Here is a 27400-nt window from a genome sequence, read left to right as displayed (position 1 = left end):
TGTGGGACCCTGGCTTTGCATTTTGGGGGGTGCCTGGCATCTGGCACGCACACGCCCAGGCCTCCCGAGGATTTGCACCGAGACTTGCCTTTGTTCACCGCTCGCAAACTCCTCAGCCCCCCGCTTGCCTGGGGGTGTCGGTGCCTGGGCCAGCCTGCCCCAGGCAGCAGCAGTGGCGGGGGGGGGGGGATGTGTTGGCATTTGATTGGGGGGCTGCACGGACCCTCTTGGCGGGGTTGGCTCATCGATTCCTGGTTTGAGGTCCCTGCGGGAGGAAAGGGCTTTTCCTCCTCGGTTTGCATTTTAATGATTATTTCTCAGCATTTGCATTCTTAAATTTCCACCTTGAGACTCATCAGAGGGTTTTGATGACAGGAGTCAAGGACCAATAAAGCAGAAAGTGCAATTACGAACAGATGACACAGATGGAACCCTAAGAAAACTGGGGTCCCAAGGAAACAAGGCCGTGGAGGTCCGGACGGAGCCTGTCCTTACACCTCCCCCCTGGCACAAGAGTGTTCTGCTAGCCAGCCCGGTGCGTTTACATCATCCCCACAAAGACCGGCTGGGAGTCGCTTATTTATGTCAACAGAAAAGTTTCATGTGACCCTCATCAAAAAAGCAGCAAGTGAGTAAGAGTCTGTGTCAGACCGTTAGATATATGTAGGCAAAGCGGGGCCTCCACAGCACCCCATATTCAGTCACACGGCTTGAGGGCATGTTCTTCCCGCCGGAGTCAGAAGCCTCGTGTTCCCCTCCCAGCCTCTTTCTGCCATCTGCCGGCCAGTCCGGAGCAGAGAGAGGGAGAGTGAGTGACCCCCCCACACACAGCGGTTCTCACTGAGGGCCTCAGGTGCCCTGGAGGGGGACGGGAATTCTGGCAGCTTCCACGTCCTGGAAGTCTGCTGAAAAGGAGCAAAGTCCTGAGGCCCGCGCGGTGTGGGCAGGCTCGGTGCTCCTTTACAGAGAGGAGAAACAAGGCACTCATTTACGCCACATGTTAGAAGCCTCGGGTACAAAAAAGACAAAAGAGAGGCCGCTGGGCTCGCAGTGGGGAGCGGCCCAGAGGGCGCCGGGTGTTCTCACAGCTTGAGGGGTGCCTGGGCCGGACCCCTCCCTGCCTCTGCCCTGCCTGTTTCCCTCCTCCCTCTCCCTCCCTCTCCCCGGCTATATCACTCTCTCTGTCCTCCGGTTCCTTTAACTCTCTCCCTCTTCCCCTCCCTCTCTCCCCGCCTCTCTGTCCGCCTCTCTCTCCCTCTCCATGCTCACCTGCCCTCCTGCAGCCACCTGAGCAGGCAGCTTGGAGGCCTGCAGTGATAGGGGCCGGGCCCGGCAGGACGGAGGGCGCAACTCCTCCATCGCCTCCCCTAATGAAACCACCAGGGTCCCCGGCCACCAGGTCAGATGTGCCAGCCACTAGTTTTTGGTTCTGACGTGCAGGGAGGAACTGTGTGCACAGACTGGTGTCCCTGCCTCCCAATTGTCATCGTGCCTCTACAGCTGTCAGAAAACCACCTCTGAGCTCGGTAGACCCACCCTCGCCTCCCGCAGGTCGGCAGTGCTGGGAGGGGGCCTGGGTGGGGAGGCGGCTGGCTGCTTGGGGTGTGGCCCTAGACAGAGGGCTTCCGCCCTAGTGTTTTGTGATGGGGGAGTTCTGGTGAGCACTGCTGTTCCCCACCAAGTCACTTGTGTCTTGTTTTAGAGGAGTGTGAGTGAGGAGTGGCTGGGATGACAAGGCGCGCGCTCTCGGAGGCAGGCCCAGCGCGGGGCGCCGTCCTGCGGAAGGCCAGCAGAAGCCTCGCTGCGCTGCAGACCTCTCCGCACGAGCGGCGGGGGAGAGGGGCCCTCTGCAGCTGGGGGTGCCGGGTGCCACGCAAAGATGGCTGGGCGAGGCCCGCACACCTGGGAGGGCATTGACACTAATCACCCGCCCGTTCTGGACGTAGCCATTTCTAGGCCCTTTATGTCGTCTAACGCGGAGCCGAGAACGCTCCGTCCCCACCCCTCCAGATGCTCCAGTCCGTGATAACTGGACACTCCCCAGCTCCCTGGTGGCAGGGATGTGTGTGACAATCAGGAAGGCCGGAGCTGTGTGACTTCCCAGGGCTTGATCTGACATCACCCAAGCAGATGGTAATTATGAGGCTCTTTCCTTCCCCCGCTCGCTGCATCCCCCAACAAGACACCATGTAGTTATTTATAAACGCAGGCCCCCGGGTGCACTTCTCACGGGAGGGACCTCAGTGACAGCGGCGAACGCACACGCGCGCACGGTGCTAATGGAGGGGAGGCGCCAGAAGGGCGGTGGGGTTTGGAGGCAGGCCCGGCCGCTCAGGGGGCGGAGCCCAGGCCGCTCCGCCCCGCCCAGCTGCGGCGGCGTGGGGGTGGGGTGCCCGGTCTGCAGCTCGGCTTTCAGAGATCTGCTTATTTATCATATGCCAGCAGACACGGATTGTCTTGTGTGTCAAGGGCGGAGGCAGGAGATGAGCTGTGTTTTTCTTCCCAGGGTTGGCAGGAACTGGGAATAATTGAAAGTTGTTAGGGTCCAACACGCTGTCCCGAAAACACTATCATTACTTTGCTAATGACTAACTGTGTCTTTCAGGAGGCGAGGAAGGCAGCTGAGAGGCCTCGGGCTCCCGGAGGGGACGGGGAAGTGGGAGGCAGGCAGCCTGTAATCTGGGGGTGGGGGTGGGGACCGAGGGAGATTGGCCTGTGTCCCTGCCCTGCACCCTGGCCTTCAGAATAGGGACCCAGGGTCCCTCTGGTTCCCTTTGCCTGCAGTCAGACTGAGGCTGACAGCCAGGGCCACGAAGTTGGGACCGTGCAAATGTTTGCAACCGTGGTGTCTGGGTCCAAGTGCTACCAATGTGCCGCCACCTTCCCTTCCTGTTCACTTCCCAGCATCATGTCTCAGTGTCCCCTGCGGGACCACCCACCCAGGGCCTCTGCCTCCTTCTCTTGCTACATCCTCCTCCCTACCCTGAGCGTGGTCCTCCACACTACACAGCTAACCACACCTCCCTGCTCTGAATGTGAGAGGTGCCATCCCCATGGCTGGGAGGCTCCTGTGGCCCCTGCCTCCTGAACCAGACGTTGCTTCATCCCTCTGTGCCCCGCTGCTGCCTTCCCAGGTGACCTCGCCCACAGCCCCTTCTCACCCTCCAGCCTGAGCCCTTTTTTTAAAAAAGTTGCCTTTGAATGACACAAGTGACTGTGAAGACAAATGAGTATGCAGCTCTTCCTGGTCCTCCCATACCCTCACCCCATCTGGTGTGGACCATCCAGAACTTTCTCTGTGGGCATTGCCCACCATTACCTGTCTCTGGGTGCCAGTGGGGTCCTTGTGTCCTGTAGTGAGGCTCCAATACTAGTATTCTGAATGCTTCCACAAAAAGAAAAGGTCACAATGATGACCTCTGAGTGGGTGGGCTTCCTGCGGCCCTCCTTCCACCCTTCACCGCTCACGAAGCAGTAGGGTTCTCAGAGAAGAGGCAGGGGACATGCTTTCTGCATCCATCTGGGAGCGAATGGACTCAGCCACTCCCAGGCCGCGCCCAAGCTCTGTTCTGCGGACTTGCTGACCCCTCCCCTTGCTCAAGGCCCACAGAGCCAGAGCAAGGCTGAGCATCGTCTGGTCCGGGGTGCGGGGTCCAGCGAGGACGCCCTGGGACTCAGCCTGGCCGGCTCCACCCCCACCGCTCCCCGCGACCCCCGGGGTCTAAGGCCACCACGGTGCCTGTGACTTGTCTCGTGTCGTCGATGCGGCACCGGAAGAAATAATCTTCGCTAACAATAGGCCACAATTTACAGCTGGGACACAAGGGTTCAGTGCCACGAAAATGACTAGAATAGAAACAAAACAGCAGAACGCAGCCCAGGAGGTGTGGAGAGAGGGTAATGACATGAAACGCCCGGACATGCTCTGTCCCCGAGGACAGCCCCACACTTCAGTCGGCCTCGGTCACCGTCCTCGGGTCACGGGCGGATAGGTGTGTTAACCTGGCACCTACGAACGCCCATGGGCTAGCCCACCTGCGTCCTGGGTCGGCTGGACTGGCAGACCGGCATACATCCGGACACACGGATTCCGTGGCATAGGAGGAAGAACAGACACCTGCAGAGGGGCCAGGACAGGTGGGATGTCGGGTTCGCTGCGGGGCGCCGGAGCCCAGTACGGGAAGGCAGGGGCATGTCGGTTCGGGGATCCAGTCGAAGTCTCGGCACCAGGCCCGGAGGCCCGGAGGGCTGTCTGCTTCACTGACTACCTAAGCACCCCAGCCTGAGGGAGAGGAGGGGACGGAAGGAGGCTCCGGGGTGGGGGCTGCGGGTCGACTCTGCGGGTCCGACGCCGTGACTGCCTGGCCACGCCCCCGCCAGAGACCAGCCTCGTCTTCGCCCCGGGACACGCCCCTGCCCGAGGCCAGCCCCGCCCCCATCCGTTGGCCCGCCCCGGGACATGACCCTGGTCAGTGGACCGCCCCCTGCTCTGCCCCCATTTGTAAAGCGGCTTCACCCACCTCCTGCCGTTGTGGGCCCCTCCCGGGCCCCACCTGTTGACAGCCTAGCCGCGCTCCGAGCCTGGGCCCGCCGCCGCGAAGCGGCTAGCCCACTGCCCGCCCGCCTGCCCAAGACCCCGCTCCTCCCCGCCCCAGGTTTCCGCCCCGCCCGCATAAGTATTGGCCCCGCCCGGTCCCCGCCCCCGCGACGCCGATTGGTTGTTTTCAGGACAGCTCCTCGGGCTCCGATTGGTCCCCCTCGGCGCCGTTACGCCGTTCGATTGGCCCGCGGCGCCCGCTTTCGCGCGGCCCGCACATGGGCGGGGCCAGCCAGCGGCGGCGGGCGGCTCGGGATTGGTCAGCGGCGCGGAGGGGGCGGTCCGCGCCGCGCGCAAGGCCTCGGCTGGAGCGCGAGGAGCCGCTGCCGCCGCCTCACTCGCCTCAGTCTCCTCAGACTCCGTCGCCTCAGGCTCCGCCGCCGCCGCCGCCGCGCGGGTCGCCTTGTCCCACCCCCGGCCCCGCCCCGGCCTCCCGCCGGCAGGCACGCCCTCTGGTGAGCGAGTGGTCGCGCGCAGGGCCGGGGGCGGGTCCGGGCCGGGGGCCTTGGCCGGGGGTGCGAGCAGGGGCGGGAGGCCGTGGCAGGAAAGTCCGCGCCGGGCGGCCACCCCCGGCGGCCGCCAACTTTGCCCACGGGCTGGCGGCGGGGACCTGGGCTCGGGGACCTGGGCTCGGGGTCCTGGGGCTCGGGTCTGGGCTCGGGGACCTGGGCTCGGGGTCCTGGGGCTCGGGGTCCTGGGCGCCGCCACGCGCCGTGCAGAAGTCGTCGGCGGGCCCGCGGCCGGGCGCGGGGCGCGGACGTGCCGGTGGCCGCCCCGCCCCGCCCCGGAGTTCGCGCGGCTGAAGTTGCGAGCGTGTGGCGCGGCGCGACTCGCGGCTCCCGGCGCCTCGGCCGCCGCCGTCCCGGGCGCGCCGCCCTTGGTGCCCGAAGCCGGCGCCCGGCCGGCGCGCCCCGTCCCTGGCCGCGGCGAGCGCGCGCGGTTCCGGGGCCGCACGCGCCCCTCCCCGTCCCCGCGCGTCCTGCGCTGCAGGACACTCGAGCAGGTCCGTGTCCCCGGCTTGGTGGCGCTTCTCGTTTCCGCGCACTCGGAGCGCCGCTCGCGTGACGGCCCGAAAGTTGACCGGGGTCCGGCGTCCCGCCTGCGCGCTTGGGCGCCGAGGGCGCGCTGCGGGGACCCCAGGGGCACGCGGCGACGCCGGGGCGGCCGGCCTTGCCCGGGACCCGGGGCGCGACCGCGGAGGGGCGCCCCCCCCGCCCCCCCCCGGCCCCCCCCGGCGCCCGTCCGCGCGCCGCCCGCTTTCGGCGTGAGCCGTCGCCCCTCGCCTCTCTTTGGGCCCGACTTGACGAGGACGGGCGCACGCGAGCCTCCCGCCGAGGGGCCGGCCCGCAGAGACCGCAGAGCTGTGGCCCTTGGAGCGTGGTGGCAAGGTCCCAGCGCCCTCCCGAGCCGCGCCTCCGAGGGGCCGCGGACGCCGCGGACACTTTCCAGCCTGGAGATGCGCGGGGACCCGAGAGGTCGTCAGATGCGGCCGCGGCGGGCACTGCCGTGTTTCTCGCGCACTAGGTGCTGTTTATGCAATGCGGGTTCATTTCAAGACTTTTAAAGTTTATACAACTTCAGGTACTTTCTTCGTTAACACTCAATATTATGAAGTCACGAAAAGGCTTGGGCGGTTAAAAGGAGTGTTCGTAGCCGAAAAGATGAGGCATCTTGTTTAGAATTCAGGGTTTTGTGACTGGTGGTGTCACAGGTCGTGCTGATTACTGGTGATATTGGACCTCACAGCGTCACTTTTCCAGATATCATTATTAATACTCAGGGTTAGACAAAATATGCACTTTCATAGTTACATTTTTTAAAGATATTTGTGAGAAAATTTTAACGTGTGTTCATTTTGTTAGATGTTTTAAAATAGCGATCTCTTTCCCTGGTAGAGGGGAGACTCTGAGCATGCTACGGTTATATTTGCAAAAGTCCCTTGAGGTCCTTGAAACAATCTAGCCATTCAAGGGTGGACGCCATAGTTTCCATTTCATCAGTTTTAGTTCCTTTATCTGTAGCTAGTTTCTGAGCCTGTAGCCATTTGTCAGTGCCTGAGTCATTCTTAATTTCACAGAAATCCCAGGACTTTATTGTAAAAGTGATCACAGAAGCAGATTTTGATAGGTGGAGGTTGTCCGTCCCTTTGGCGAAGGCTGGCCCTTTGGCCCATAACAAAGAAAAATACCTGCTCATGTATTAGAACACCCCCACGCTTGAACGTCAGAATGAGTACGATAGATTTTTGGGAGACTGATGTCTCAGCCCTGGTGCAGGGGCTCTGACTGGCAAGCAGTGGGTCCACTGTCCGTGGTGCTGAATATGTCATTTTTTTTTTTTTTTTTTGTCTTCACATTCCCCCCCACCCCCAGTGTTGCAAGTGGTTTTGGAATATGTCTTAAAATGGACTTCAATATTCACAATACTAAAGAAAGGTTGAACAGAGGAGTTTTATTGAACCTGAAAGGAAGCAAATTAAAAAGACTCAAGCCATGTCATTGTCTCTTTTTTAAGGCGGACAATTGTGCCAATTCAACATTCCCTTTCCCTTGAGTAGTATCCTCCCCAGGTGGTAATTTTCTTGCTAGACATTAAACAAACCATTGAAATTAAGTGAGACCCTGTTTGATTAAAAACCATCCTCTCAAAAAATGTACCTTTGTTATAATACATACCTGTATTTGTAAATAGAGGCGATTCGTTTTTCCCCTGACGGGGTCGGTGGCAGCACCCCTCACACTCACCCGCACGGCGCTTCTCTGGGGAGGGGCTGGAGCCGTCTGAGTGTGCAGTGGGCTTTGGGCAGCCGCCAGGCACTGCTACTGCACTGGGGCAACGGCTACTCTCTCTTCTGGAAATTTGAGAACATCTCTGTAAATCACTTTAGATAAATCCTTTATTTCTCTAGAGGTTAACTTTGCCTGTTTCTTTAGACTTGTCCCACAGGTTAGCAATAGAAAATAATGGGTGTCACTTGAGGCACAGAGATTCTTCCACACGATCGTAAATTGTGCATCAGACTAAGCAGTGGATTGTAGAGGTGCTTTTATTATGAGCATTTCAGCTTGTTCTTTGGCCCCGTCAGTCATATACTTAACTCAGGTTATTCTTTGACTTCTGTTTTGTTGGGAACTCAGGGCAGCTTCCTTCTGCCACTTCCAGGTTTCAGAAATACTCTTTTAGCGTCTACTCTTTGCCAGGCCCTGTGATATATGATCTGGGAACCCACAGAGGAATGAGACAGAGTTCTTATCATTGAAGGACTCTCCACTTCTCACTGAACAAAAGACATGTAAACAGATGGTTACAGGGGGCCACCCTCAGTGCTGCAATTGGGATACACAGAAAGCTGGGTTAATGTGTTGGGGAGGGGTGATCCATTTAGGCTGGGAGTCAGAGAGGGCTTCAGAGAAGAAGTGGCCTTTGGGCTGAGCCCTGGAGGATGAATTGTAATTGTTTGGGCGTGGGTGGGTATAAATCAATTCCGAAAAGACAAGAAGGTTGATGTAACTGGAGAACGGTCAGGTGGTGCTGAGGGTAGAGGTGGGGGGTATTTTGAAAGGGTGGGGTCTCCACTTGAGGTGTATGTGTAGGGGAAGAGTTGAGAAGAGGTCGTGTGGTTGACAGAATAATGGCCTTCTAAAACCATCTATGTCCTAATAATCCCCAGAAACTGTTCATATGTTATATTACCTGGCAAAGAAGATTGCAGGTAGCCCATGGAATGAAGGTCGTTAATCAGCCGATTTTAAAATAAAGAGATTATCCTGGATTACTTGGGTGGGCCCACACTAATTGCAGGGGTCCTTAAATGTGGAAGTGGGAGGCAGAAGAGTCAGTGTCATAGTCACATGAAGTGAGAAAGTTTCCTTGTCATTGCGGGCTTTGACTATGGAAAGGCTCTGGAGCCGAGGATGCAGGCATCCTCCTGAAGCCGGAAAAGGTGAGAAAACAGATTCTCCCTCAGAGCCTCTAGGAAGGAACACAGCCCTGCTGACACCTCGATTCTAGCTCAGTGAGATCCGTGTCTGATTTCCGATCTCCAGAACTGTAAGGTAATTAATTCATGTTGTGTTAAGCCACTAAATTTGTGGAAATTTGTTTGAGCAGCCCCAGGAAACTGACACAAGTTTTAGCTGCTGATGTCTGAGGAGGGGTTGACAGGATCCGACTTGCTGAAGGAGACAGACTGGTTTAGCTGCCGTTTGGGAGGAGGTGGTCCCAGGGAAGCCGGATCCCTGCTTTCATCTCCTAGCAAGAGTGGCACCCGATAGTGCCCTACCTGACCTGTGTCGTGCTTGAAGTCTTCTTAGCAGCCTGCTCAGTCCCCTCTTCCCACCTCCCACCGGTTCCATTTCCCACTGGCCTACCTCTCCTCTGGGCTGGGCACTCAGGAGAGAGTGGGCCTGGTCTATGTCTATGAGCAGGATTATGGGGACAGAGGGTAGGCCCACTTCCAACCTCAGCACTGTTGTCAAAGTACTTTCCGAGGGTTTGCTTAGATGTTTTAATTGTTGTCAGTCTAGTAGATATGAAATATCTCACTGTTTTAATTTGCATTTCCTAGATTCCTAGTGAGTTTGAGAACTTCTTATCCATTTGGGTTTCCTCTTCTATAAATTGTATTTTTATATTTTGTCCATTTGTTGCCTGAGTTGTTTTCTTAATAGCTTTTTAGAAGTTCTTTATATATTCTGGATTCTATTTGTGTCCTATTTTTATCCTTTTAAAATGTTTCGATGAACAGATGTTTAACTTCAATGTAGTCAAATTTATCAATCTTTTCCTTATGGTTTGTGGTTATTAAGTCTTATTTAAGAAATCCTTTGTTACCACAAAGTCATAAGATATCTCTTCTTTAAAAGAAAAGTTTGAATATTTAGTTCTAATATTCTACTTCGAACCTATTTTTGTGTGAGGTGTAAGGTGGAGGTATAATTTTACAATTTGTCCAAATGTGTAACTGATTGTACCAGCATTGTTTATGGAGTACTGCCCTTTCCCCAGTGATCCGAAATGCTACCTTTGAAATAGGCAAGATTTCACAAATGCGTGGATCTATTTCTAATTTCTCCATATAAAAAATAATTTCATTTCTTCCTCCCTAGTCTTTAAATATTTTATTTATTTATTTTTGCCTTATTCTCTTTAAATGCACCACTAGACAAAACTATGTTAACAGTATCCTAATACTGTTTTTCACTATAAAGGAAATGCTTATTAGCTTTTAATATGATGTTTGCTATTTTTTTGGGTAGATTCCTTTTAGGTTAAGGATGGTTTCATCTACTAATAGTTTGATGAAATGTTTTGTTTTTTAAATCATTGCTAGATTTAAAATTTTATCAAACGATTGTATTTAGATGATTTTACGTTTATTTTTTAAACTGTGACTGAGATGAAATATTTTAATCTTTTAATTTTAAACCATCATTTATTTTTTGGGGGGATAAACTGTACTTTGTTATGATATATTACACTTAGTAATTATTATAGGGTCCAGTATGCTAAAATTTCATTTAGGATTTTAGTACGTATATTTATTAGAAGCATTGACCAATAATTTTTCTTGTATTGCACTTATTCAGACTTGGTATCAAGGTGATGCTCCATTATCTCTGGAGTTGTTTCTGAATAGGAGGGATTTTTGTCCCCTGAAAGATTGCTAAAATTGCTTCTTAAATGTCCTAGATCTGGGTCCTTTTAGAACATAGAGACTGTTGCACCAGCAATTGATCGCTTTAGAAGGGTCGCTGATCCATTCTGCTCACATTGTATTGGGCAGAAGGTGTTATTCTGGACACACCCAGTTTAAAATGGTGCAGGGAGATGGAGTCTTCCATGTCCTGGAAGTTTAGGACAACTGGATGCTGATAAATATTAGTAACATATACCGTACTATTGAGGCCGATTGGTGCCAGTGCTACAGAGTTAGCCTAAAACTCACACTGTGTTTCTCTCTAGGTCTTGTTCATAGGTATTGCAAGTGTATTGGTCATCAAGGCACCAAGTAGAATGTGAAGTTAGATATCATATTGGTTCGTGTTTGTTGTGAACAAACCATTCTACTCATTTTCTCCAGAACCCACCGTGGTAGTTCCTGCCTCTTTATCTCTCCTCGTTGCAGAGGAAAAGTCTCTCTTTCTCATTCCTTCCCACTGATCTAAACTTTAGCCATCCTTCAGGACTGACACAGGACCTGCTGAAATTCTGTGTCTGTTGTGACCCATGGTGAACTCTGTCTTCAGTCTATACAGTGCTCTAATGCCTCAGTAGTGCAGAGAGCAGGTGTCACCAGTGTTTAGGGGTCAGGTGATTAGAAGAGCCATCAGATCCAAGTGCAAACTTCACTCCTAGGCTTGGGCTCTGTTGTAGGTGGCTAGGTATGGTGGACAGACTCCGTGAAGGTGGCCCCACTGTAATCCCCACCTCCTAGTATGTATGCCCTTGTGTCACCCCCTTCCACCAAAGTAGGACTTGTGAGTTGCTTCTGACCAATGGACTATGGTAAAAGTGATGAGATGTCGCTTTCATGATTATGTTATATTATACACAATTATGTCTTGCTAGATATACTCATTTAGAGACTCTCTTTGCCGGCTTGAGTAAGTGGCTATGTAGGGGAAGCCCACACAGGAAGAGCTGCAGGTGGCCTCTAGGAGCTGAGGGACAGCTAGTAGGAAGCAGGGGCCTTCAGTCCTACAGCAAAGAAACAACTTCTGCCAATAACTCGAGTGAGTTTGGAAGCAGAGTCTTCTGCAACTGAGTCTTCAGTTGAGAACACATCTGGGCCAAAATTGTGGTTGTAGCCTTGTGAGAGAGACCCTAAGCAGAGGACCAGGCTAAACCTCTCAGACTCTGACCTGCAGAAACTGAGATAGTAAACGTGTATTGCTTTGAGTTATGAAGTTTGTGATAGTTTGTTAGGCAACTGTAGAAAACGAATGTGTCGGATCTGTACTGACCTAGTTACCCTCACTGGGAGTGGGTTTAGGTTAATGAAGGATGTTTAAAAGCTTTTTTTCTGTTTGTAAAATGATACAACTGTTTTGTTTGGAAAAATTGGAGCATACAGGGCATATAAAGGACAAAATGAACACTGTCCATAATGATACCACACAAAGATAGCCAGTAGCTTTTTTTGTACTTTCATGTGTATATGATATGCATATTGTAAAGTTGGGATTCATTCCATAATGTGTTTTATGAACAACGTTTTTTCTTTGTACTAGATAGTGAGCATTTCCTTGTGTTATGTCATATTCTTCTAAAATATAATTTTGAATGGCTGTATACTATTCCAGTGGGTGTCTCAATTTATTGAACCAGTTTCCTAGCTGGACATTTATGCTGCTTTAAAATATTTACCATCATAAATAATGCTCTGATAAATATCTTATATAAAAATCATTGTATGTATCACTAATTATTTCTGAAGGATAAATTTCTAAAGGCAGAATTATTAGGTCAAAGCTCGTAGGTGTTTTTAACCCTTTTGATACTTAACCATCTACCTTCCAGTGTTTCTAAGAAATAATATGAAACTCAAACGTCTGTTTCTATAACTCACCAGGTTGGGATAGGACAGAACTATTGATTTTTGAGCATTTCGGTTTCTGTTTTCTTAACCCTGTTTGCAAAGTGCTTTTAAATTATTCACCAAAGTGCAGTATGGATTCTATTTATAGACATGTTTGTGTATGAGATTGCTCCCTTAATGTCTGGGCAAAAAGCCTATGAATTGCTATTATCACATCCTTATCTTTGTAAATTCTTTTCCACTCCTATCCACCTTTTCTTTGTTCTTAACCAAATGGAGACACTGAGACACATAAGGCCTTGTAGCCCTATGATTGCTCGGATGAAATGGCTATGCAATGGCTAGCCCTTGTTCTTTTCTTCTTGCCATTCATTAAATAGTTGGCTTCAAAAGGACATCAGCAGAAAATCATTAATTAAAAATATTTTTTTCTGATTAATAAAGCAATGAGTGCTTATTTAGAAAATACTTTGAAAATAATCTAAAATATTTAGAAAATAATCTGAAAATAATCTAAAATATTTAGAAAATAGTCTAAAATTAATTAATATTATCATAAAAAACAGAATAGAAATCTTTAATTCAACCACCCACAGATCACAACTGTATAAAAATAACTTGTTCATACTAGCTTATTTATGTAATATATTGATTAGATTCTGATGACTAATATTTTGTTTAGGATTTTTGCATCCATGTCTGTGAGAGAAATTGGCCCATAATTTTCCTTTCCCGTAGCTGTTCTTTCTCTAATTTGTAATGAAAACTTAATTTATTAATTTGCAGATTTCCTCTTGTACCGATGCGTGCATTTAAGGTGACATATTTCCTTATAAATAATGCTTTAGCTGCCTTGTACAGAGTTTGATTTGAGCTGTTCTCATTATTGTTCAATACATGCTATACACTGAATTGTGTCCCCTTCGAAGTCATATGTCGAAGCCTCAATGCTCAGTGTGATGGTACTTGGTGATAGGGCCTTTGGGAGGTTGTTAGGTTTGAAGGAGGTCATCTGCAGGCTGGAAAGAGGCCCTTCACCAGAACCCCACCCAACTGGCACCCTGATCTCCAACTTCTCCACCTCCTGAACTGCGAGAAATGAATGTCTGTTTAAGCCTCCAGTCTGTGGTAATTTGTTATAGAGCCCAAGGAGCCTGCAACAATATATTATCTAATTCACATTATGAATTTTTCTTTGATTCGTAGATCATTGAGAAGAATATTTTGAAATTTCCAAACATATGCATATTTTCTTATTTTGTTCTTCTCCAGCACAATTTCGTTGCCCAAAGATCCTGCTTTTTATGATATTAGTCCTTTGAAACTCTCTAATGTGCCTCAGAGCCCAGAATACAGACTCTAAGTTTTCTTAATGGTTCCTATGTGCCTGAAAAGAATTAGGTTCAGGGTTCTATATCATCGGCTAACTTGATAAGCATATTAATCACATGTTCTGTTTTCTTAGTACTTTTTTTGTGTGATTGTTATATCTATCGCTAAGATAATTATACAGTTTCATTATGATTATGGATTTGTCTTATTTCTCCTTGTAGTTCCATAAATTTTTATTTATATACTTTGAGACCATATTTTTAGGGGCATGTAAGTTTAAAATTATTTTATCTTCTTGATGAATTGAGACTTTAATTTTTACGACTGGTTCTTTTTATCTCTAGTAATGAATCTTTGCCTTTGTGGCATAATATATCCAATGCTAATATAGCCATACCAGATTTCTTCAGGCTCATATTTGCATGATATATTTGTGTGTTTTTTAAATCATTTTACTTCCAACCTTATTCTATTCTTATACTTTAGATGTCTCTTGCAAAGATTATTCAATTAGATTTTTTTCATCCAGTCTGATATCTTTGTCTTCTAATTGGAACATTCAGCTCATTTACATTGAATGTAATTACTGGTCTATTTGAATTTAAATCCACAATCTTATTATATATTTTTCTTGTCCCACATTTTCTGTTTATTTTTCTCTCTTTTCTTGTATTATTTTTAACTAGTATCATTTTAAAAAATCATTCTACTTTTCCACTCTCTCCAGTACATTGGAGATTCTATTCTATTTTTCTTTCTTTTTGTGGTTACCATGTAAATTAGATAATGTGTTATTAACTTATCTAGATAATGCAGTTATACTTTTTTCCTGAGCCATGCAGAGATCATAATTTCTTGGAATACTTGAACTCCATTCATCCGCTCTAGATGTGTATGTGCTTGTTATTATACATTTTAATTCTATACTCTCTTTTTAAACTCAGTGAAATAATATTAATATTAACAGTGTTATTATTTAATGTACTATCAGTGTTCTCTAGATTCATTCTCATCTTTATTGTTCTTTGATTTTCATTGCTCTCTGACATTCCTTACTTTCATTCTGGGATCATTTGCCTTCTGCCCAAAGAGCCTTCTTTAGACATTGCTGTATTGCAGGTTAGCTGCTAGTAGAAAATCCTTATTTTTTTTTTTTCCATCAAAGTGTTTTGATTTCACTTTTATTCTTTTTCAGGTTCTTTCAATTTACTTATAATTTTTGAAATATAATTTACATGCCATAAAATTCACCCTTTTAAAGTTGCAATTCAGTGTTTTTTGGTATATTTACAAGGTCGCACAACCATCATCACTACTTAATTCCAGAACATTTTCATCACCTTAAAAAGAAACCTTACACTTGTTAATGGTAACTCCATTCCTCCCTGCCTCCAGTCTCTGGCAAGCATATGTGGCCTTTTGTGTCTGGCTTCTTTCTTTAGTGTAATATTTTTAGGGTTCTTTGATGTAGCATGTATCAATACTTCATTCCTTTTTATGGCTGAATAATATTACATTGTATAGATACATAACATTTTCTTTATCCATCGTCAGTAGATAGACCTTTGGATTGTTTCCACTTTTTTGGCTATTATGAGTAAAGTACCATGAACAGTCATGCACAAGTTTTTTGTGGGTTTTTTTTTTTTTTTTTTAATGTATACATGTTTTCAGTTTTTTTGGGCATACACTTAGGAGTAGAATTGCTGGGTTATGTAGTAATTCTGTATTTAACTTTTTGAGTAACTGGCAAACTGTTTTCCACAGAGGCTGCACCGTTTTACATTCCCATGAGCAATATATGAGGGTTCCAGTTTCTTTAAATCTTCACCAACACTCTCATTTTTTAGTTTTTTTGATTATAGCCGTGGTATCTCATTGTGGTGTTGATTAGCATTTCCTGAATGACTGATGATGTTGAGTATCTTTTCGTGTGCTTGTTGGCCATTTGTATCCTTTGGCCATTTTTAAGTTGGATTGTCTTTTTATTGTTGATTTATAAGAGTTCTTGATATATTGCCTACTGGTCCCTTATCAGAGATATAATTTGCAATATTTCCTCTCTGTCAGGTGTCTTATCACTTTCTTGATAGTGGTCTTTATACAAAAGTTTTTAATTTTGATGAAGTCCAATTTTTATCTACTTTTTTCTTCTGTTGTTTTTGCTTTAGGTATCATATTTAAGACAATGTTGCCTAATCTCAGGTCAGAAAGATTCACATCTGTGTTATATTCTAAAAATTTTATAGTTTTAGCTTTTTAAGTTTAGGTCTTTGATACATTTTCAGTTAATGTTTATACACGATGTGAAAGAGTTTTCCTTTATTCTTTTGCATGTGGCTGTACAGTTGTCCCAGCACCATTTGTTGAAAAGAATATTTCCTCATTGCATGGTCTTAGCACTTTTGTTGAAAATCATCTGTTGACCATAAAATAAGGATTTATTTCTGGGCTCTCAGTTCTAGTCCATTGATGCATGTATCCATCTTTATGACAGAACTACACAGTCTCGATTAATGGACCTTTGTATTAAGTTTTAAAATCAAGAAGTGTGAGTCTGCCAAGTTTGTTCTTATTTAAGATTGTTTTGGCTGTTCCTGGTTTCTTGCATTTTTGTATGATTTTTAAGATTAGCTTGTCCATTTCTGCATGAGAGGCAGATGGAATATTGAGAGGGACTGCACTGAACGTGTAGACCAAGTTGGAAGTATTGCCTTTTTAACAATATTAAGTTTTCCAACCTATGGGAAACTTAATCCCTAATGGGATTTATTAACGATAATAGCTTTTTAGTGGATTTCTGATGATTTTCTATGTACTGTATAAGATTATGCCATCTGCATATATAATTTTACTTCTTTCTAATATGGATGCCAGTTATTTCTAGTTCTTGTGTAGTTGTACATGGTTATAATCTCTAGTACAATGTTGAATTGCTCTGGCAAGGGTGGATAGCTTTGTCTTGTTCCTGATCTTGGTGGGGAAGCATTCAGTCTTTCACTATTAAGCATGGTATTAGCTGTGAGTTTTTGTAAATGCCCTTTATTAGGCTGAGGAACTTCCCTTCTATTTTTATTTTGTCTAGGTTTTTTTTTTTTTTTTTTTTTTATCACGAAAGGGTGATTTTGTGGTCAGATGCTTTTCTCGCATCTATCGAAATGAATGTGTGATTTTTGTCCTTTATTTTATTAATGTCATGTGTTACATTGACTGAGTTTTGTATGGTGAACCAACCTTGCGTTCTTCAGTAAATCCCAGTTGGTCATGGTGGATAATCATTTTTATACATTGTTGGATTCAGTTTGTTAGTATTTTGTTGAAGTTTTTTGCATCTGTATTCTTAAGACATTCGTCTCTATATTTTTTTCTTGTGATATCTTTGTCTGGTTTTGATATCGGAGTAATACTGGCTTTGAAAAGAATAGGGATGTGTTCTTTTCAGTTTTTTGGAAGAGTCCGAATGATTTCTTAATTCTTCTTTAAATGTTTGATAGAATCTACTAGTGAAACCATGTATTCCTGGACTTTTCCTTGTGAGAAATTTTTCAGTTACTAACTCAATGTCTATTTCAATCTATTCATTATTAGATGAATCAGTTTTGGTAGTTTGTGTCTTTGTAGGAATTTTTTTTTTTTCACCAGATTATCTAATTTGTTGGCTACAGGATTTTTATTTGGTTCCTTTTTTATAATTTCTATATTAATGGATCTGTATTTTGCCTTATAAGTTCAATATTAGTGCTTCCTTAGGGACACTTTCGCTTAATTACTTTTTTTTATACTCTGTGTGTGTGTATTTGTGTGTGTGTGTGTGTGTGTGTGTGTGATAATGATTTGTCAGACACTGAACATTTAAGGAGTGTAGTGGTAACTCTGAAAATCCAATTTTTCTCTCTCCCCTGGGACTTTTTGTGCTGCTGCTTGTTGTAGTAGTTTGCGTTTGTGTAGTGACTTTCTCGAACTAAACTTTATAAAGTCTATGTTCTTTGTCATGTGTTTCCACTGAAGTCTCTGATTGGCTAGTCTAGTGGTCAGCTAATGATTGAACAGAGATTTCCTTAAATGCCAGGAATCAATAAGTCTCCTCGTCTTTCCCAAGGGGCTCTGTCTGTATATGGGGGTGTGCTTCAACATTTAATCAGGCAGTTTACAACTCTGCCTTAGTCTTCACTTCCTGCTGCACAGAGCTTCAAAGACAGTCCAGTGTGAACACCTACAGCCATCTCAGGTATTTCCTTGGCATTCACACAACCTGACTGGTGTACATCTCCGTGTACACATACAGCATTCCAGATTTCCAAGAACATATTAGAGTTTTTCAAATCCCCTGTAGACATCTCATTCCATAGCTTTTCCTTTTAAGCTTTTGGGTTAATGTATTATTTGCCACAACAGTTGTCCTTTGTCTCAGGTACTTACAGAATTGAACAATTGCTTCTAACTGTTTTGACATACACCTCTGAGGATAATGCTTTTTGCATTGGGCAAGCTCTGCCTCAGGTAAAACAAAGACAGCTCTGCAAGTGGAGCCCACTAGCTGTGTCAAATAATGACAATTCTCTGGGAATAAGGCTTCGCAGGAGTTCCAGGCCTATCTGTCCCTCTGTGTCTGCCAGACTGCTGGTTCTCACTATGATTGCAGACTGTTGGTTTTCAGGACTGCTAGAGAGTTGAGGTGGCATTGAGGGGATAGCAATGGAACAAGTTAAAACACCACAGATTTATTCTTCTTATGGAGATTCAACTATTTTTCTTTAACAAATGCTCCCTGGATTGCTACGAGCTTCTGGTTAAATTCCCAGATTTCTGAAAAAGTTGAGTCTGACAATTTTTGCTATTTTTTCATTGCTTTTATGAAAGATGGAATTTTGGAGGTAGTTACTTTGCTATTTTCACTGTTATCACCTACTCACCTTTATTTTTAAAAGAATTTTAAATATATTGAATTTTATGTTGGCATATATTTCTACAGTGTCTGGCTTTTGTTTTTTTTTCTATTCAAAAGTCAGTGAACTTGCCGTTCCTCTGGAGGTAATCTGTGTGTTTCTTAATGCTTTTAAATGATTTCATTGTCCTTAGGTTTCTTTAGTTTTACTAGGCTTCCCTAAGGTATGTTGGCTTCTTGCGTCTGTGGCATGATATCTTTCATAAGTCTGGAAATTATCTTCAAACATTGTTTCTACTAAATCTTTTCTTTCCTTCCAGGACTTCAATTGCATGTGTGTTAGATTTCTAACCATATAGTCTCATGCCCTTTCTTTTGTGTTTCCTAGATTTTGGTATCTCGTGCCTTAGTTCGAATATTTTCTTTTGACCTGGTTTCCAGTTTACCAATTCTCCCTGTAGTAGCACTTAATCTGCTTTGAAACCCTTGTATGATTTTTTACTTTTCAGTTCTAGATTTTTAAAAAATATGTTAAACTGTTATTTTTTATAACTCCTAATCTCTCATTTATGATTTTGACCATAGCAAGTGTAGTATTTTTTGTTTGTTTATTTTTCCATTGTTTTTTTTTAGGTATTTTCTTTTAATTAATTACTAGATTGAAAAAAAAAAAAAAGTGATTGTTTCTGTTCACCCCTACACTTCAGTTTACCAGGGTCGACTGTGAGAGAAATTTGTTGAAAGGTGATTTGTGCTTCTGGTCTGGAGCAAATTATTTTTTTAATTGTAGTAAAATGCATTTAACATTGTAACCATTTAAAAATGTACAGTTTAGTGGTATTAAGTACATTCATGATGTTGTACAGCCATCACCACCATCACCTCCATAGCTCTGTCATCTTATAAAACTGAAGCAATTGAAACTCTATACTTATTAAACAATAATTCCCCATTTCCCCTTTTCCCCAGCCCCTGAAAACCATCAACTTACTTTCTGTCTCTATGATTATGATTACTCTAGGCACCACTTATAAATGTAATATATAGTATTTGTCCTTTTGTGACTGGTTTATTTTATTTAGCAAAATGTACTGAAGGTTCGTACATGTTGTAGCATTGTGTCATAATTTCTTTCCTTTGTAAGGCTGATTAATATTACATTGTATGGATGGACCGCATTTGTTTATTCATCTCTCCATGGACACTTGGGTTGCTCCCACCTTTTGGCTCTAGTGAATAGTGCTGCTGTGAACATAGGTGTACAAGTATCTGTTCGAGTCCCAGCTTTTCCTTTTTGGGGGCATATACTCGGAAGTAGAATTGCCGGTTAATCTAGTAATTCTGTGTTTAATGTTTCTGAGGAATCGCCGCACCATTTTCCACGCAGTGGCAGCATCTCACATTCCCACCAGCAATGAACACAGATTCCAGTCTCCCCACAGCCTCTCCGGCACTCGCTGTTTTCTGTTTCTTTGATACTTGCCATCCTAATAGTACAAAGTGATATTTTGTTGTTTTTGATTAGCATTTCTCTTAGGATTAGTAATGTTGAGCATCTTTTTATGTGTTTATTGGCCATCAGTATATATTGTTTAGGGAAATGCCTATTCAAATCTTTTGGCCATTTTTTACAAATGGGGTTGTTTGCAGTGCTTGGCTAGCTCAGTCGGTAGAGCATGAGACTCTTAAAATGGGGTTGTTTGTTTTTGTGTTACTGCAACTGTAGTTTTTTGAAAGTCTATATTGGGTAATTCTAACTTCTCATGTCTTTGTGGATCTGTTTTTGTTTGCTGCAATTTCTACTATTTCTTGCTCGTGGTGCCTTATTTGTTTCCATGCGCTAGACATTGTATTTGCAGAATTATTTTGAGGAATCATTTGAGACCCAGGAGGACTGTCTCTGTCTTTCTACTTAGGGTACCTGAGGCATGGCCATGAGAGGGAGAGGAACCCCGTCATCCAGTCTGTGTGCAGCTGCACCCTCTTTCCCATTGAGTCTTCGTGGGCCTTTGCTTCTCAGGACACTATGAGCCTTACATCGTACTCTCGGGGTGCAGAAGGAGTGGCTTTTTTCACTAGGTGAACCCCATGTTTCTGCACTGTCTCTAGATACTTTCTTATTTCTCTCAAGTCAGCCAGCTTTTGCCTGTGCTCACCTTTTTCTATAATGCCCAGTTAAGCGAAGTGGGCAGCAGTCACCCGGACTGCAGGCCCTCCCCTCTCCCCTCTGCCTGAGCCGCAGGCTGGGCATGTGTGGGTCTGCCTGCAGGTGATCTCTGGAAACCCTTTGCAATGCATAAAAAAGGGCTCCTTGTTCCCAGCTGCCTGACAAGGTTTTGTTATGACATTGCCCCTCTTCCCAGATTCCATTTGGTCTTCATTCATTTCTGTTGAAATAAATATTTAATGATAGAGATTTTAAAAGAGGAAAATTTCTGATGTAAAATTTTTCTTTTGGAATTATTTGACCATTTTCTCTTTCTCTGTTTCTTTACCACTTGGAGATGAAGCTGTACATTCATGGCAGTTTTCTAAGCAGGCATTACAAGGGTATGGTAGTCCATCTTTCTTCTTTGTGACTATATTCACGTAGGAAAACCAAGCCTTTTCTGATTTCTTACGAGAAGAAAAAATAAGACACTTCAGTTTTTTTGGAATAAGTTGGGATATAAGTAAGATAAATAAAATTGGCGAAGAAAACCCATTTGAGTCCAAGTCGCAGTGATGTAGAAGACTCACAGGGCACCCTCTTTGCCTGGTGGCAGCCGGGGTCTGTGGCCCTCCCTTGCTTGCTCTGAGTCTGTTTCTGCTTTGAAAAAGGGGGATATGAGGACCTGGCCTGTATTTCTCTAGGGCCATTGTGGAAGTGAAATGAGATGGTAGACATGCGAACACATTCAATAGTAAGGCTCTCTGGTGGACAAGGCATTACTATTTCATCCAAAAGTACTTGGGGGTTAATAATTTATGTAGCACACTGAGTTCGTCCTTTTGAGGCCAAGTGCTCTTGCTGTAATGCACCTAAACCACCCCTGGAGGCTTACAGCTTCACAGAGAGAGCGAGGCCAGTGAACGTGCCTCTCTGTGACTTTTAAGGAGCTGGGTGCTTTTTCAAGGAGTTTTGAGCTCTACTCATAATTATCCTTAAGCAGATAAGAAACAGTCCAAGGTGGCGACACTTCATGGTGGTGCAGTTTTAGTCGCGTGTAGTGTGCCACAGTCAGTAATCATCTGTGTGATGTTTGAGTTTGAGTTTCTATGAAATTTTAAACACAGGAGATTCTGTAATAGAACCACGTTTCTCACTGATGTCTTCTGTAACCCCTTTTCAGTAAACTGTTGCTGAATTTGATTAATTACTCCTTAATTAAATAGCTAGTGATAGAGTAGATTGTTTTACTTACTAAGAAAGTGTTCATCTTGAGATAGCTATACTTCTCTAGGTCCACTTAGGAAGCTGAAAGTTTTGATTTAATGGTCTTTTCGAATTCGTGTATTATCCATGTGATTCGCTTGGAGTCTGAGAGTGAGAGAAGGTGTAATAGCTGCTTTTATCTCAGGGCACTGGGATGACATGTGGCCCACTGACCCTCTCAGGGCTCTGTGACCTTCACTTTGGCCACCTCTCTTTCCTACTCCTGAAGCTGGGCTCCAGCCCCCACCTGGCACCCCTTCCCCGGCACACGTGGGTCCCCAGGGGCCTCTTGCTCTTGGTCATGTGCCACATGGACCCTGTTATTTCTGTTTCTCTTGTCCTGGGCACCATAGCTTCTCCTGGGTCAATAGCAATGCAACAGTAGAGTGTCCCCATGGCCTGGCTTTCTGTGGCAAGGTCCCAAGAGACACTCCCATCTGGGCGCATGGTTGAGGAGGGGCTCTGTGCCTTCACTGGGCTTGGTGAGGATAGCCTGGCTTCGGGCCCCCTCCTTCAGCCCAGTAGTAAGTGCCGGGGGTTAGCTATGCATGAGGTCTGTTCAGTGAGTGTGGCACGCCGGGCCCTGCGCCTCCTGGGTGCGCCCGTCTGCCTGGTGGCACATCTCGTTCTGGCCATGGGGGACCCACAGAGGAGGTCCCAGTGCTGTTACTTACGGCACCCATTCGGCAAAGAACCAGAGTGGAGTGCTGAGCTGGAAGGGAGTTGCAAGCGCCCGCCGAGCAGAGAATCACCTTCCACTCGGAGAGGAAAGCCAGTCAGAGGGCTCTCAGGCAGGGGCCGGTGACTGTCTGGTCAGAGCTGGACGCAGTGGACGCGTTGCTACACCAGCAGAGGTGGCCCCGGGTCTCCAGCCCTCTTGTCGGCTCTCTTCCCCCACAGTGCCCCATGGAACCCGGGGCCTGGCTGCCTACAGGGCGTCCTGAAACCGTTCAGCGGGTCGGGAGGTCAGCACTGTTTTCAGACGGCGCCGGCTTGTTTTCTTCCTCGCTGTGTTGGTGATCGAGCTGATGCCAAAGGCGGTGGAGGGCAGAGCTGCTGGCCCGGAGCGGCATCCGGGCTGGGCCCCAGGCTGCTCGCGGTCACGGCGGCCCCACCGCCGCCCGCTCGCTTCCGGAAAGCCCGCACTACTTAGGATGTCCTTGATGAAGCAGTGAGAATGATTAATTTTATTAAATCTTGACTCTTGAGTGCATTGCCTTTTTGGTATTCTGAGAGGCATCATGCACGTCTGCAGATGAGATCGCAGTGATCCTTTTGAGGAGAGGCCCCTGTGCTGTTTTGGGATCGGGAGCTAAACGAGCTCCTCTTCTCATGGAACGCTGCTCTGGTTTAAGGAATAACCGACAGACAGTGGTGTTTCAGACTTGTGTTTTTGACAGACAACATCTGAAAATTGAACTAAGTGAGCCTGTTACTTCAAGGGAAATAACTGCCTGTATTTGTTGCAGTTGATCAAATTTGAGTTTTCAGTCAAAAATTAGAATTTTGGAAAACTCGTATCTGCCATGGTGAGCTTGACAGCTTCCCAATTCTTAAAGATGTTTCTGATGAACTCAGGTGGTAATATTAACAAATGTGATTATTTGATATTGTATATTGAAATACATTAATATTTGGGAGATCTGTATGACTCAGTGGACCATTATTTTCCAAATGGCTAATGATTAATGCATGAGCAAAATATATGTTTAGGTGCAGGATTGATGATAATGGGTTTTAATGTGGTCCAGTCCTAAAGTTTATTGATAGGGTTTCAGATTCCATGTTGCAACTAACCTTTAAGAAATGACCACTTGTCAAGTTTTGATGTATGATGTATTCTTTCAAAGAAGAATATCCACAATGACCTGGTAACAGCCACATGCTTTCAGCCACATGTCTGTGTGAGGATGGGTTTTCTTCACGTACTTTAACCAAAACAACAGATCACAGCAGACTGAATACAGATGTGAGTCCAGTGTGTTATATTAATGTTGACATTAAAGAGTTCTAGAAAGTCTCATTCATTTTTGTTTTGGAAAATATAGTTAATTTTATAAAAAATATTTTTGTTATGTCATGAGTTTATTATTTATTTTAAATAAATTACCGACTAAGCTAATTTGAAAATTTCTGTGTTAATTTCAAGTACTGTAAATCTCAATAAATAAACCCACTTAAAAATAATTTGAGGAAATGAAAGGGGTCCTGAGTGTTAAAAGTTTGAGAACGCCTGATGTTGGAGTGCAAACACGGTTGGGTGAAGAACCTCCGAACACTGCTGGTTTGATGCGATGCGCCAAACGCGGAGTGCGAGAGAAGGCCAGAGTTATTTGTTTTTAGGCGAACGCTAATAGGAAAGTAGATTCAATGGAGAGACTGACATTGGAAGGAAATTGTCTGAGGGATTCTTTCAACTTTAATGCTGTAATTAATTTTAGAAGTTGATGTCAGAATTTGATTTTCAACTCGAAAGCCACACAGGCGATTCTGCTCTGCGATGGAGATTGAACCCACACACCAGTTATTCAGCATCTGTCAGTACCGGCGTCATTAGAGGGGAACAGACCTCTGTGCTAAGTGCTAAGATGGAGATCAAAGGTCTTTTTTGTAGATGGTTTGACCGATCCTAAGGGTTTTTTTTTTCCAGTAAATTTTTAGGGAGAGAAGGCAGGACAAGCTCTCAACTGAAACGCTGCCTAAGAAGATACAGTGGGCCTTCCATATCTACGGGTTCTGCTTTCACAGATGCAACCAACTGTGGATCAAAAATATTTTTTAAAAATGTTACATTATTGCTGACATGCATTAGGCCTATGATGGCTGTAACTATACCGAATAGGAACACGGAACACTACAGACTTTTTTCCTTATCATTGTTCCCTAAACTAAACAGTGTAACAACAACTTACACAGCGTTTAGTCGGATTGGGTGTTATAAGCAACCTAGAGATGGTTTCAAGTCTACGGAGGACGGATGTGGCAGGACTGCACCACGTCACCGAAGGGCCTTGAGTGTCTGCAGATTCCATACCCTCGGCGGGCCCCGGGGACAGTGGGAGACGACTGTATGAGACAGAGACAGGAAAATTGTGCGTATGCACAGCGTCTGCTGAAGGGCCCCGTGCCGGAGCGAAGCGGTGGCTGAGGAGGAGGGAGTAACCAGTGGCCTGGACAGCAGTGCGCACTCACCGCCTGGCCCCAGGAAGCAGTTTGTGGGCTAGCTCGCTCGCATTTACTGGGTGCCAGTGGGGGAGCAAAGGTAAAGAAGCATGCCTTTGGGACCAGGGAGGTCACTGTCACTGGAAAAGCCGTGGGCACAGGGAATTGCCTGCTGCACTGGCCTGCCGTGACACAGGCCTATGAGTCTGTGGAGCGGAGGAGCCGTGCGCTCGTCCCTGCTCGGCCTCCTTGCCTCTCCCTAGGTGGGACTCGGGGCTGGTTCCACTGTTCTTTATGGGCTGCTTCTAATGGGAATTGGGGAGCAAGAAATTTTGATTGGCTGCATTTCCCTTTCAGTTTCCAGATCATCGTGAAAAAAATAAAATAAGTTATAAGGTTAAGTTCCTAATTTATTCCCTAGACTGGGTCAAATATGACCGAATCTTTCTAAAAAGACAGGAATTGGCAAAGCCTTAGGGCATTGGTGACCACAGAATATCAGTCATCCTAGGCTCCAGAGAAATCACCAGGTTTAGGTCTCCCGTCTCAGCACGGGCACCTGCAGGGCTAACGCTGTCACTGTCACAAGTGAGTCTTGCCCCCAGTTCCTTGGAGGTTGAAATGAAGTCAGAACCTGGCTTCTTGCCCCTGGTGTGATAAGCTGCGTGCACTTTTCGACTCTCTTAACGCCTGTGTCTCTTTCTGGAAACTGGGTGTCAGTGCGGTTGGTGTTAGTGACCAACAGGAAGAGGCCTGTGTGGTTGGCATCTGTGCCGGAATGCAGTAGAGGGAGGGCGGAGTGAACTTGGGCTTACCTGCTAAGTGCCATCGTCACCTCTTGCTGGTTAAGAGTCACTCAAGGAGTCTCAACCCTCCCCCCATCCCTTCCCCAGAGTCTCTAGGAGGGGAAGAATAATGAAAACGCGGGGAATGATGTGGGATTGTCAGCCTCTGGGTCTTTTGGGAGCCACTGCTGCTTGGAGACTTATTTTTGGATGCTCTCAGAGGTGTGGATTAGGTGATCCTTGCCTGTTTTAGTGCCCTCTAACATCGTTCATTTCCTTGGTGCAGGAAGATTTTCCTAGGTTTGTGGGCCGTATTTGAGTTGCTGCACAAAGCGCAGGGCTGTGGCAGGTGACGTTCATGAGCTAGCTGGTCTTTAAATAGCACAGCTCCTATAAACAGAACCACTGTTTTATAGCCTGATATTGAAGAAGATTGCTCACAGAGGATTCTGAATGGCTGGTGGAACATTAGAAAGGCTGCGAAATACCTCCCCACCCCTCCCCCGCCTGAGGGGACCGGCTGAGAACGCACACACGGATCCACGGATCGGATCGGGATGTGCCTTGGGCTGGGCGGGACTCGTCCCTCACCGTGCACTGAAGTCAGGTTGCGTCAGAATGAAGAACAGCCAAACCCGAATCTTCTCCTTGGTTATGGGAAACTTAGTCATTTGTTCTCTGAGTCAGCTTTACGCCGGGTGATGCTCACATCACATTCTTTTGGGGCTGGGCCAGGAACCAGCATGCCTGCCAGCATCTCAGCGATGAGCTCATCAGCCTTTGGCTGCCACACTGCTGGCCAAGAGCGCCGCCGGGACTAGTGCTGTCACTGCAGCAGACTGGCGCCCTCGCGAAGATGCGCTTTCTTGTCCTGTGTCATGTCCTGGCCCTTGCTTGTATCAAGTGAGCCCTAAATCCCTTCTTCAGAAAGCCATCCAGGCTGAGGCCAGGAGATGCAATGCTAGGAATTCAGCCCAACACATTGCTTGCTGAAAAGCCCCATCCCGGTGGCTGCTGAGGATGTAAACACAGGTGAGCGACGGCCCCGCCCCCAAGGAGCATGTAACCCGACCGCGGAGGGGATGGGGCATGAGCACATGTCTGGACACTGTAAAGTGTCAGCTGTACGTCATCAGAGAAGAGCCAGGGAGGGACGTGGAGCTTCGGAGGGGCAGGTACTTTGGAGGGACGAAGAAGTCTTGGAGAGGACGGCGTTTCGGCTTGATCTTGGATGCTGTGCAGGGGGCTGGCACATAGTACGTGCTGTCTGGCGACTGAAAATATTCACTAGGTGTTTCATCACCAAAGAGTTTATTCGGGAAAGAGAAAAGGTTGTAACCTCGGGCACACAGACGTGGCCCGCACACTCGGGCCTGCGTGCCAGGATGGAGAGATGGAGAGAGGTATTTAAAGAAGGGGAAAAGGAAGTCCAGGGAAGGGCGAGTTAGAACCATAGAGCTTTATCATAAACAGAGTTCTTCCCACAGGGTGAGTGTGACCACTAAGCTCCTCCCATAGACCCTCTGGCTGATGATGTTTGCCTAAAGTCCCTGTCAGTCGTTGTCGGGGCGCAGTAAGCAATAGCCGCTGTGCTTTTACTAGCTAGACTTCTGTCTTCTAATTAGTAGAAGAGAAAAGAGTTGTCTTCCGCATCTCCCAGGGACTGGGTTTTGAGGCGACAGGC

The 27400-nt window shown here is 46.3% G+C and overlaps 1 protein-coding gene across 3 annotated transcripts in view; it reads left to right on the top strand.

Annotated features, from left to right (window-relative positions):
* The first annotated feature begins 4922 nt into the window (after positions 1 to 4922).
* The window catches only part of PCBP3 (poly(rC) binding protein 3), a 153933-nt gene continuing 131455 nt past the window's right edge, over positions 4923 to 27400 (top strand). For 2 of the 3 annotated variants that reach the window (XM_016143549.2, XM_016143546.2), the window contains exon 1: positions 15260 to 26748. The gene's annotated coding sequence lies outside the window, so the exon portion shown is untranslated. Of the gene's footprint in view, positions 5053 to 15259; positions 26749 to 27400 lie in introns of those variants that run through there. The other variant, XM_016143548.2, reaches the window with a different exon arrangement.

The sequence above is a fragment of the Rousettus aegyptiacus genome, unplaced genomic scaffold, assembly GCF_014176215.1.
Source record: "Rousettus aegyptiacus isolate mRouAeg1 unplaced genomic scaffold, mRouAeg1.p scaffold_m13_p_20, whole genome shotgun sequence".
NCBI lineage: Eukaryota > Metazoa > Chordata > Mammalia > Chiroptera > Pteropodidae > Rousettus > Rousettus aegyptiacus.
The sequence above is the reverse complement of the archived record's forward strand: the minus strand, read 5'-3'. Positions and strand labels throughout refer to the sequence as shown.